At 36.4% G+C, this 10,266-nt stretch overlaps 1 protein-coding gene across 1 annotated transcript in view; it reads left to right on the top strand.

The window, feature by feature from the left end:
* Positions 1 to 547: 547 nt before the first annotated feature.
* LOC309495370 (NACHT, LRR and PYD domains-containing protein 1 homolog) overlaps positions 548 to 10,266 on the top strand; it is a 66,821-nt gene continuing 57,102 nt past the window's right edge. Inside the window, exon 1 of the mRNA XM_082165058.1 lies at positions 548 to 640. The gene's annotated coding sequence lies outside the window, so the exon portion shown is untranslated. The remainder of the gene's footprint in view (positions 641 to 10,266) is intronic.

The following is a 10,266-nucleotide window of genomic DNA, read 5'->3' as shown; positions in this document are numbered from 1 at the left end:
GACATTTTTCTAAAAATCAGCTAAAAATACTGTTATCCATTATAACAATCAGGCACTAAAAAGACAATATTATCAGTAATATTTTATGAATAAAAGTATATTTTAGATGTGCGCGAGAGACAAGATTCTCCCTCGCGCAGAAACCGTTAATCGTCGTCAATCACGCAGCGCGCGCAGTGAGTCTGAGGAGCTTTTCTGAGGGAACTTTCCCTTTTACGAGACAAAACAGCAATAGTCATTTTTCACTATAGTAACAGAGTAATGTGTCATTTCTTTTAGGTAAATGTAACATCATTATAGTAAAGGATTTATTTAAACGGTGAATTAGTTATGAAGAAATCTGGAGTCAACACATGGACGTGTAACGCAATGCGAAGCTTTAATTCTTTTCTTTTCTTTTTAACGACGGGAAAGATCAGCCCTTCAGTCAATCCGTCTCAGGTTTGTTATGCAACCGGGTCACGTGACATCTGACACACACACACACACACACACAGAGAGAGAGAGAGAGAGGTAGAAACAGGTGTAGCCTACGGTCTCATCCTTTAGGAAACACTTTAGATTGAAAGCAAGTTAAAACTTCATGGATGAGAAGACGCCATTTTGGAGACAGTAACTTTCACAAATTTCACACTTCACGGTCAGTATTTGCTTCTGATATGTCATATGTCAAGGTTTTATTTCTTATTTTCCCATTAATGTATACGAAATGAGTTCATGATGTTCAAGTTTATTTGTCATGTGCATAAAGTTAGTGTCATATTGTACATTGAAACGCTTGTGGTGAGTCACGTGTTTTCTTCAACAAACCTGTCGTGATTACTGATTAATCGTCTGGTCGCTTCTAATCACAATTATTTGAGGTAAGCGCAATACATTTGCTGTTTACATTTTAATCCCCTTATGCCAAAGAAACAGTGGGGAAAAGACCTTACACAAAGATAGTCAAAGGCCCTTAATATGAAATGGTTGGGTTTGATCAGACTGCATTATATCATATGGGCCTATTTTATTATAATTTTTATATAATTCCAAGTAGGGCTGTGAAACGAATAATCGCAATGCATCCAAAATAAAAGTTTGTGTTTACATAATATATGTGTGGGTACTGTGTATAATTTTACATATATAAATACACACGCATGCATGTATATATTCAAGAAATAGTTGCATACTACGTATATATTTATATGTAATGTATATTATAGAAATAACAAATTATTCTTAAATAATAGTATTTATGTATACAAAACAATTATACACAGTACACACACATATATTATGTAAAAACAAACTTTTTTGTTTGCACACGCAGGAGTGTGTGCTCCAAGTGAGCTGCTACTTATCACTCTGTTTGTTTGTTAGCAAAGGCTCCGAGCCATGAGGGAGGAGGGGCGGGGATGCAATGATAAGACGGTCGCTCGGATGGATCTCATCTCACCCATATTTATGTACAAAAAAGTTTCCCCGCAAATAAGACTACTGGTACATTTAAAAATCTTTACATGCTTGTGTGCGTGTGCTGCGGTGGAAATGTTCGCAGGGGGAAATAATACGGTGGCCGAGAGGTGCAAAACAAATCACAATTACAAAAACAAAATAACAATAAAGAAAACACAACGACAATTCAGAAAACACAACGACAATTTAGAAAACAAAATAACAATTCAGAAAACACAATAACAATTCAGAAAACACAATAACAATTCAGAAAACACAACAATTCAGAAAACACAACGACAATTCAGAAAAAAACGGAAAAGGTAGGTATATTTTGAGAATGACGTACTTATCGCTGAATGGACGAGATACCTGTCAATCAAGCCAGAACCGGAATCAAGCGATACTGTCTGGAACTGGAAGTACCGGTAGAAACAAATCGTACCCATCAACGTGCCATGGAGCAAAGTTCGGTCCCATGGAGCCTAACGAATCTACGACGTGTCCTTGTTCTGTCCCTGGAGGGTTGAGTTCTTGCAGCAGCCGCATATGTCATCACGTTTAACACGCAACTTCTGCAGAAGTACTAACCACATTATCCGGTAGCCGAACAACTGCCCTGGTCGACGCAGCTTTTAATGTCGTGGTATGTCGAAAAATGAAATAAAAGAGAGCATTGCAGTGATGGCTTCTTTGTTGGTGTATTTACTCAGAATGAAGCATAAGAGAATGCATAACAAAAGCTCAAAACATACATTCTCAACATGTATATCACTTTTTTTTACAGTAATGACCGTTGTACACATAAGTGACTTTAAACATTCCATCACACTAGAAGGAAAAATATGATCAACAAGCTATTTAACACACTCTCTCTGTGCAGTTTTCATGCTCTAACGTTAGCTAGCCCCAAAATGACGTGTGGCAGCTGTAGTACACTCTAATCTCATGCTTTTTACAAACAAAATAAGACTGAAACAACATCATGTACTCTCATACACTCAAATAACATCGACATAATTTATGAATAGCGGGCTATCGCGCTAATCGCGAAACACTCATGCTAACCATGTGCTCAGGCATACTAAACTCATGACACACTATTAATATAGTAAATGTTATGTGGTATGTCGCCAGCATGTCCACAATCACGGCACATGAATGTCCTTCTTCAAAGTAAAGTTTAATGTGTTCTATTTTCGCATAGCAAAACAAAGTTGATCACAAATTTCTTGATTGACAGGTGTCTCGTCCATTCAGCGATAAGTACGTCATTCTCAAAATATACCTACCTTTTCCGTTTTTTTCTGAAATGTCGTTGTGTTTTCTGAAATGTCGTTGTGTTTTCTGAATTGTCGTTGTGTTTTCTGAAATGTCGTTGTGTTTTCTGAATTGTCGTTGTGTTTTCTGAAATGTCGTTGTGTTTTCTGAATTGTCGTTGTGTTTTCTGAAATGTCGTCGTGTTTTCTGAATTGTCGTTGTGTTTTCTGAATTGTCGTTGTGTTTTCTGAATTGTCGTTGTGTTTTCTGAATTGTCGTTGTGTTTTCTGAAATGTCGTCGTGTTTTCTGAATTGTCGTCGTGTTTTCTGAATTGTCGTCGTGTTTTCTGAAATGTCGTGGTGTTTTCTGAATTGTCGTTGTGTTTTCTGAATTGTCGTTGTGTTTTCTGAATTGTCGTCGTGTTTTCTGAATTGTCGTCGTGTTTTCTGAAATGTCGTGGTGTTTTCTGAATTGTCGTTGTGTTTTCTGAAATGTCATCGTGTTTTCTGAAATGTCGTCGTGTTTTCTGAATTGTCGTCGTGTTTTCTGAAATGTCGTTGTGTTTTCTGAATTGTCGTTGTGTTTTCTGAATTGTCGTTGTGTTTTCTGAAATGTCGTGGTGTTTTCTGAATTGTCGTCGTGTTTTCTGAAATGTCGTGGTGTTTTCTGAATTGTCGTCGTGTTTTCTGAAATGTCGTTGTGTTTTCTGAAATGTCGTTGTGTTTTCTGAATTGTCGTTGTGTTTTCTGAATTGTCGTTGTGTTTTCTGAATTGTCGTTGTGTTTTCTGAATTGTCGTTGTGTTTTCTGAATTGTCGTTGTGTTTTCTGAAATGTCGTTGTGTTTTCTGAAATGTCGTTGTGTTTTCTGAATTGTCGTTGTGTTTTCTGAAATGTCGTGGTGTTTTCTGAATTGTCGTCGTGTTTTCTGAAATGTCGTGGTGTTTTCTGAATTGTCGTTGTGTTTTCTGAATTGTCGTTGTGTTTTCTGAATTGTCGTTGTGTTTTCTGAATTGTCGTTGTGTTTTCTGAATTGTCGTCGTGTTTTCTGAAATGTCGTTGTGTTTTCTGAAATGTCGTTGTGTTTTCTGAATTGTCGTTGTGTTTTCTGAAATGTCGTGGTGTTTTCTGAATTGTCGTCGTGTTTTCTGAAATGTCGTGGTGTTTTCTGAATTGTCGTCGTGTTTTCTGAAATGTCGTTGTGTTTTCTGAAATGTCGTTGTGTTTTCTGAATTGTCGTTGTGTTTTCTGAATTGTCGTTGTGTTTTCTGAATTGTCGTTGTGTTTTCTGAATTGTCGTTGTGTTTTCTGAAAGGTCGTTGTGTTTTCTGAATTGTCGTTGTGTTTTCTGAAATGTCGTTGTGTTTTCTGAAATGTCGTTGTGTTTTCTGAATTGTCGTTGTGTTTTCTGAAATGTCGTTGTGTTTTCTGAATTGTCGTTGTGTTTTCTGAAATGTCGTTGTGTTTTCTGAATTGTCGTTGTGTTTTCTGAAATGTCGTTGTGTTTTCTGAATTGTCGTTGTGTTTTCTGAATTGTCGTTGTGTTTTCTGAATTGTCGTTGTGTTTTCTGAATTGTCGTGTTTTCTGAAATGTCGTTGTGTTTTCTGAATTGTCGTTGTGTTTTCTGAATTGTCGTTGTGTTTTCTGAATTGTCGTTGTGTTTTCTGAATTGTCGTTGTGTTTTCTGAAATGTCGTTGTGTTTTCTGAAATGTCGTTGTGTTTTCTGAATTGTCGTTGTGTTTTCTGAATTGTCGTTGTGTTTTCTGAATTGTCGTTGTGTTTTCTGAATTGTCGTTGTGTTTTCTGAATTGTCGTTGTGTTTTCTGAATTGTCGTCGTGTTTTCTGAAATGTCGTTGTGTTTTCTGAAATGTCGTTGTGTTTTCTGAATTGTCGTTGTGTTTTCTGAAATGTCGTGGTGTTTTCTGAATTGTCGTCGTGTTTTCTGAAATGTCGTGGTGTTTTCTGAATTGTCGTCGTGTTTTCTGAAATGTCGTCGTGTTTTCTGAAATGTCGTTGTGTTTTCTGAATTGTCGTTGTGTTTTCTGAATTGTCGTTGTGTTTTCTGAATTGTCGTTGTGTTTTCTGAATTGTCGTTGTGTTTTCTGAAAGGTCGTTGTGTTTTCTGAATTGTCGTTGTGTTTTCTGAAATGTCGTTGTGTTTTCTGAAATGTCGTTGTGTTTTCTGAATTGTCGTTGTGTTTTCTGAAATGTCGTTGTGTTTTCTGAATTGTCGTTGTGTTTTCTGAAATGTCGTTGTGTTTTCTGAATTGTCGTTGTGTTTTCTGAAATGTCGTTGTGTTTTCTGAATTGTCGTTGTGTTTTCTGAATTGTCGTTGTGTTTTCTGAATTGTCGTTGTGTTTTCTGAATTGTCGTGTTTTCTGAAATGTCGTTGTGTTTTCTGAATTGTCGTTGTGTTTTCTGAATTGTCGTTGTGTTTTCTGAATTGTCGTTGTGTTTTCTGAATTGTCGTTGTGTTTTCTGAATTGTCGTTGTGTTTTCTGAAAGGTCGTTGTGTTTTCTGAATTGTCGTTGTGTTTTCTGAATTGTCGTTGTGTTTTCTGAAAGGTCGTTGTGTTTTCTGAATTGTCGTTGTGTTTTCTGAATTGTCGTTGTGTTTTCTGAAATGTCGTTGTGTTTTCTGAATTGTCGTTGTGTTTTCTGAAAGGTCGTTGTGTTTTCTGAATTGTCGTCGTGTTTTCTGAATTGTCGTCGTGTTTTCTGAAATGTCGTCGTGTTTTCTGAAATGTCGTCGTGTTTTCTGAATTGTCGTCGTGTTTTCTGAAATGTCGTCGTGTTTTCTGAAATGTCGTCGTGTTTTCTGAATTGTCGTCGTGTTTTCTGAATTGTCGTTGTGTTTTCTGAAATGTCGTTGTGTTTTCTGAATTGTCGTTGTGTTTTCTGAAATGTCGTTGTGTTTTCTGAATTGTCGTTGTGTTTTCTGAAATGTCGTTGTGTTTTCTGAATTGTCGTTGTGTTTTCTGAATTGTCGTTGTGTTTTCTGAAATGTCGTTGTGTTTTCTGAAATGTCGTCGTGTTTTCTGAATTGTCGTCGTGTTTTCTGAATTGTCGTCGTGTTTTCTGAATTGTCGTTGTGTTTTCTGAAATGTCGTTGTGTTTTCTGAATTGTCGTTGTGTTTTCTGAATTGTCGTTGTGTTTTCTGAATTGTCGTTGTGTTTTCTGAATTGTCGTTGCGTTTTCTGAATTGTCGTTGTGTTTTCTGAAATGTCGTTGTGTTTTCTGAATTGTCGTTGTGTTTTCTGAATTGTCGTTGTGTTTTCTGAAATGTCGTTGTGTTTTCTGAAATGTCGTTGTGTTTTCTGAAATGTCGTTGTGTTTTCTGAAATGTCGTTGTGTTTTCTGAATTGTCGTTGTGTTTTCTGAAATGTCGTTGTGTTTTCTGAATTGTCGTTGTGTTTTCTGAAATGTCGTTGTGTTTTCTGAATTGTCGTTGTGTTTTCTGAAATGTCGTTGTGTTTTCTGAATTGTCGTTGTGTTTTCTGAAATGTCGTTGTGTTTTCTGAATTGTCGTTGTGTTTTCTGAATTGTCGTTGTGTTTTCTGAATTGTCGTTGTGTTTTCTGAATTGTCGTGTTTTCTGAAATGTCGTTGTGTTTTCTGAATTGTCGTTGTGTTTTCTGAATTGTCGTTGTGTTTTCTGAATTGTCGTTGTGTTTTCTGAAATGTCGTTGTGTTTTCTGAATTGTCGTTGTGTTTTCTGAATTGTCGTTGTGTTTTCTGAAAGGTCGTTGTGTTTTCTGAATTGTCGTTGTGTTTTCTGAATTGTCGTTGTGTTTTCTGAAAGGTCGTTGTGTTTTCTGAATTGTCGTTGTGTTTTCTGAATTGTCGTTGTGTTTTCTGAAATGTCGTTGTGTTTTCTGAATTGTCGTTGTGTTTTCTGAAAGGTCGTTGTGTTTTCTGAATTGTCGTCGTGTTTTCTGAATTGTCGTAGTGTTTTCTGAAATGTCGTCGTGTTTTCTGAAATGTCGTTGTGTTTTCTGAATTGTCGTTGTGTTTTCTGAAATGTCGTTGTGTTTTCTGAATTGTCGTTGTGTTTTCTGAATTGTCGTTGTGTTTCCTGAAATGTCGTCGTGTTTTCTGAAATGTCGTCGTGTTTTCTGAATTGTCGTCGTGTTTTCTGAATTGTCGTCGTGTTTTCTGAATTGTCGTTGTGTTTTCTGAAATGTCGTTGTGTTTTCTGAATTGTCGTTGTGTTTTCTGAATTGTCGTTGTGTTTTCTGAAATGTCGTTGTGTTTTCTGAATTGTCGTTGTGTTTTCTGAAATGTCGTTGTGTTTTCTGAATTGTCGTTGTGTTTTCTGAAATGTCGTTGTGTTTTCTGAATTGTCGTCGTGTTTTCTGAAAGGTCGTCGTGTTTTCTGAATTGTCGTCGTGTTTTCTGAAAGGTCGTTGTGTTTTCTGAAAGGTCGTTGTGTTTTCTGAAAGGTCGTCGTGTTTTCTGAAAGGTCGTCGTGTTTTCTGAATTGTCGTCGTGTTTTCTGAAAGGTCGTTGTGTTTTCTGAAAGGTCGTTGTGTTTTCTGAAAGGTCGTTGTGTTTTCTGAATTGTCGTTGTGTTTTCTGAAAGGTCGTTGTGTTTTCTGAATTGTCGTTGTGTTTTCTGAATTGTCGTTGTGTTTTCTGAATTGTTATTTTGTTTTCTGAATTGTTATTTTGTTTTTGTAATTGTGATTTGTTTTGCACCTCTCGGCCACCGTAAAATAAGGACCTGTGACCACCGTAATAACTACTAACGATGCAAATTTCAAACTAAATAAACTAATCTTCCCTGGAAAGTTACAATATAGACTTAGATAACTTTTACTAGCAGTGATTTGAAATGGATTTCTCCAAACAGCATGCCAAACTTTCCCAGATGGCATTTTAATGTAGAGTCAGCGTTGAATTAATGTCAGGTGTATGGAAGTAAAATAATGTCTAATGGTTTTGAAATGGCTTGCTCTAACTGTTGGTGGTCTTCGTCAACAACACGCGCTTTTGCACCCCCTGCTGGTGAGGTTGAGTAACAGCAGATGGAGAGTATGCTCGGTAATCTACTGCTTTTCCTGCAGTTCCTTTGAATTTACTGTCGAATTTGAACCACTGAATTTGTGGAAGCGAATTTGCATAGCTAAATAAAATGGACCGAAAATTGCCTGTTGAATATTATAGGTTGTATTTTTAAACAGTTTGAATATTTTGGAAGTGAAATATGAAAGGTGAATATGGATTATTGAATTTTAATAATGAAAATGTGTTTGAAATGTTTTTAATTGAAATATTCACATTTTTAGTTGAATTTCAGCCCATAAAAATTCAAGCCCTAAAAATACAATGCATTAAAATGCAAGCATGGTTAATGCATGCCTATTTTTTTTCAAGTAGTGCAATTCAACAGGCTTTTTTATTTCAAAAACATTTGACATTATTTTACTTCCATACAGGTGCCAGTGTTGGATAACCGTTGGATTTTGTTTAGATTTTGCAAATCTAATCCACGTTGAAATAGCAACGTCACTAAAGTCCTGCTTTTCAACAGTTTATTTTGTTAAACTGTTTTCACTAAAGTATTGATGTGTTCAACAATAAGACTAAACACTTTGAAATGGATACATAAACACTAAGTTTACGGACACGCACAGTCAGCAAGGCCAGGAAGACGATTAATAAAGACATTTCACTGACGTAAGAAACATGCTTTATTGCATGGCTGCAAGTGTGCCAACATTTCACACAACATCATTTTACACATGTGTCGAACTTTAACCTTTAGAAAAACGGCCCAAACATTGGGCAACATTGAACACGGCTGGTTAAATCTTCCCTTCTTGTTACTTCTTTCTGCCACCGCCATCTATCCTCTCTGGTGCACATTTCAAGTATTTGGCCATGTATTCGTCTACTTTTGTTGTAGTTGTATCAAATGAGCTCAAGACAGCGTCTGATGAGGGGGGGACAGATCAGTATTAGCAAACGTTAACCTGTCAAATTAAAATATTTTGCAAATATCAACTTTTGTGGAATTGCCAATGTTTCAAGTATATAAATTAGTATTTATCAATGTGCAAGGTCATTGATAATCATGTGCAACAAAAGGCAGTTGGTAGTAACCAGTGCTGCCGGTAGAGAAGTTAGTCTAGAGCCCAGAATGGAGTACTATATATAATATTAGAGCATGCTCTGTAGAGTCCTCCAACTAAAATGATTTCTTCATTTCTTTTGAATTATTATTCTGCTTACTATATTCAGTTATTTAAAACACTGTTACAAAACTACTATGTTAAAGCAAACTCACCACAGATTATCTTGTAGAATGAATGAATGAAACCTTTATTGCCCCGAGGGGAATTTGTTTTGCACTCATGGGAGCCACATTAAACATCAACACAGCAAACATGATATAACAATAAGACAAAAAACAAAACATGTACACCAACAACAATAATACAGCAAAGGCATAAAATCATCAGTTCAACAGCTTAAAAGAATCAATAAATAAATAAGTATTCAGTATTCAATATTACGCATTTCAAATATGTCTATATGCCTATGGATGATCTATTTAGTAATTGAATGCTCCTCGGCAAAAATTATGTAATATATCGTTTAGTTTTTGTTCGGGGCATTCTGAATCTACGTCCAGAGGGGAGGGGGGAAAATTCTGAACAAAGTGGGTGCAATGGATCTTCCAATATTCTCAATGCCAAATTAAGGGTATACTGGTCAGTCAGATTTGTAATGCTTTTAGTGTCTGATCCAGTCATTTTTCTAGAGACGGGTCTTCATGAAGGCAACCTTCCCACTTCTTCCTCTGAGGCTCATTATGGCCATCATTTTATTTGTCATAGGTCTGCCATGGTAAAACAGATTTATATTAGAATATTAAATTGCAATCGAGTTCATTATGAAAATGTAGCAGAGAGTGAGTAAGTGGGTGTGTGGGGGGAGTGCATGACAGTATATGACAGGGAACATCACTGTAAACTAATGCAAAAAAGGAACATAAAGTTACTTACGCAGCCATTGACTTCTTCACATGGTCTGCAGCATCAACGCCTCCCAACGTCTTCAGATGTTTACTCTGAAAAGAACAAGGAACAAGAAAATAAAAATATAACCAGAAAAAGTGGTCAGTAGAGTCCAGACCTCCACAAAGCAGGCACATGATGAGGACGAGGAGTTTGTAGTGATCACCAAAGTGAACAAGCCAATTGTCATAATGAAACTTTGCCAGCACTTTACAAGATTAATTATTTAAAACTTACCAGTTCTGCTCCCTCATTCTTGTCCTCCAAGCGATTCTCTAAAGCTTCAAGCTCTTCTTCAGTGTTTGCCGGCTTCACTTCATAACTTGTTCCAGCAGATGAGGTGGCAACATGAATTGCATCCTTGATTTCAACAAGGAGCTGAAGAACTCTCTTTTTCTAGCCAAAAAAAGAAGCGATTGATTATGATTTTTATAATGTATTGAGTACGCTCTACACCACAAAATCCAAGTTTTTTCATTTGCCCAATAAAAATGCACTGCAAAAACTCAATTTTACCAAGAATATGTATGATATTTCTAGT

Source organism: Leuciscus leuciscus, assembly GCF_965113295.1.
Source record: "Leuciscus leuciscus genome assembly, chromosome: 3".
Taxonomy (NCBI): Eukaryota; Metazoa; Chordata; class Actinopteri; order Cypriniformes; family Leuciscidae; genus Leuciscus; species Leuciscus leuciscus.
This window is presented reverse-complemented; position numbering and strand designations above follow the sequence as displayed.